We start from the raw sequence: 2,500 nt of genomic DNA on the forward strand, positions 1-2,500 counted from the left end.
ATAGATATACACACATAAATTGACATGCATACCCACAACCACATCTAAAAAGATGTATGTACACTGACACATGCATGCACACGCACACATTTCACACACACAGACACACACACACAGACACACACACACAGACACACACACACACACACACACACACACACACACACACACACACACACACACACACACACACACACACACACACACACACACACACACACACACACACACACACACACACACACACACACACACACACACAAATCTTCTTTTCACTCTGTGTGCTTTTAAAGCTGGCTGTGAAATGTTAAGTGAATTAAGTTTATTGACTGACATTAACATTATGAGTGGCATTACAGTTATATAGAAACAATGTTGGAATAGATAGTTCATTTGTAATTCAATTTCCTTCAGATGTAATATTAAAAAAGGAAGAACCTTATAATAAAAAAGATGCTTTATTTACATATTTATATTGTTGAATTGCTTGAAAATATGTGTTAGTGTTAATTTGAGAATTCATCTGATTTTTGTTTTGTATTGATGTGTAAAGCAGTTTTCTTTTTCCTTTTACATTAGAAGTGAATGTACTGACTGTATATATGACAAGAACAGGTTTTAAATCCCATCAAATTTATGGCAGTATCAATGAGATTTTAAAATTAAGTTAATCAAATACCTCTTTGCATAATTTATTTTTTTGGATTATCCTTTTACTCTGTGCATCACACTAGTGGAGCTTGAATCTACTTTTGATATGTACATTACCACTGCCTTTTGTAATCATGGTTATACATCTAGGCATCATAACTCAGTATGTAACAGACAGAATATGCAAGCAGTGTGATTTGCAATGGAATTCTGTTGATGACCATTTCTTGAAAACACTCTTCTTTTCCTCTAAGTAGTCTTCATCTCTGTACTTAGGATTATAAGCAGATGTATGTTTATTTATCGCTTGATTGTGTCCTAGCTACAGCCTGGTAATACATTCCGCATAAGGAAATGCATTATGAGTACATGTGACTTTATCAGATATTTTATGAATGGCTTATTAATTTTTTGGTATTTGATAAAAGGCAGGTGATGAATTTGCTTAGCGTGAGTTGTGTAGCAAAACAAATAGGTAGGCAACAATACATTTTAAACTTTATGTTGGAAAAGATAAAGTTCAAGGGAAGTATACGTGTGCACACACATACATGCACCCGCAGAAATCCCCCAGACCAACACCTGCATCTACTATCTCACTCACACCTATGCTCACTTCCAATCCCACATACACACTTGCTCTCAGATGCACATGCAAGCACACGCACATGCATACAAATATACATACACGCCAATGGAAGTAAGTGGTAAATTAATTGAATTTGTGAGAGGAAGAAGATTTATATGAGTAATGATACTAATAGTAATGAATGATTTATTTAATGAATTTGGATTTTACTTGACTGGGATAATCTTACATATTTCTGTATGTATAAAATCAAAATATTCTCTGATATGCAATCATGATTTTATACCCTATTTAAAAGTAATATAAGTAAAAGAAACAATTTTCTATTTTCAAAATATTAAATATTCTGACTATACATCACAAAAAAAGAGACATATGGAAAAGTTTAATGGAACATAGCTGTAGTGAGAAAAGAAACACGAAAACTATGACGTACATGCTATGTCCACTGTGATTTTAGTTTATTAATTTTGCTTACACATAGAGAGCTTTGTTACCAAAGAGTCTGTAACTAGTCTTTGATTTCCTTGATTTTTGAAAACCTTGAAACCTTGAAATATAAGGAATGGGAATATTAAGTGAGGACACATAGACTTGGTGATTGATTCCGTGGTGACTTTTGGAGTCATCTATGTGTAAAAATTGACAAAACTACAGTGGATGTTACATGTACCCGACGCCAATGGATTATGTCCAATTAAACTATTCTTTTGACAGAAAGAGCAAAAAGCCATATTCAAAAGGTGCATTCCTTTGGGTATTATGAGCTAGAAAGGAGTGTAGTGTTACCTTAAATATATTTATCTTATTATTATTATTATTATTTTTTTGTCTCTGTGTTTTGTATTACAGTTAATTTCATATATACTGAATAGAAGATATGCAGGTAAAGAGAATAAGTGCCTGTACATGGTATTGCTGCTTTGATTTTATATTTGTTTTGCAACTCACTTTTTGCGGAAACAAAATGTTTATAGTGTATATAATTGCAAATCACTCAATGCACACTTTTTAAAAAATATTTATTTTTGCTTTTATATTATTATTATTATTATTATTATTATTATTATTATTATTATTATTAATATTATAATTTTTATTATTTTTAATACTGTTATTATTATTACTAATATCATTATTGTTTCTATTATTATTATTATTAATATTATAATTATTAGTTATTATTATTATTAGTTATTATTATTATTACTTATTACTATTATCATTATTATTGTTATGACATCATCATGATTATTGCTA

At 30.4% G+C, this 2,500-nt stretch overlaps 1 protein-coding gene across 1 annotated transcript in view; it reads left to right on the forward strand.

Annotated features, from left to right (window-relative positions):
* The window catches only part of sigmar (Tumor necrosis factor alpha-induced protein 8-like protein sigmar), a gene marked incomplete at its 5' end in the record, with an annotated part of 4,250 nt that overhangs the window by 1,466 nt on the left and 284 nt on the right, over nucleotides 1-2,500 (forward strand). The window contains 1 exon segment of the mRNA XM_027376679.2: nucleotides 1-2,500. This exon segment is cut by the window's left edge and continues 1,466 nt beyond it; it is cut by the window's right edge and continues 284 nt beyond it.

The sequence above is a fragment of the Penaeus vannamei genome, chromosome 5, assembly GCF_042767895.1.
Source record: "Penaeus vannamei isolate JL-2024 chromosome 5, ASM4276789v1, whole genome shotgun sequence".
Lineage (NCBI taxonomy): Eukaryota > Metazoa > Arthropoda > Malacostraca > Decapoda > Penaeidae > Penaeus > Penaeus vannamei.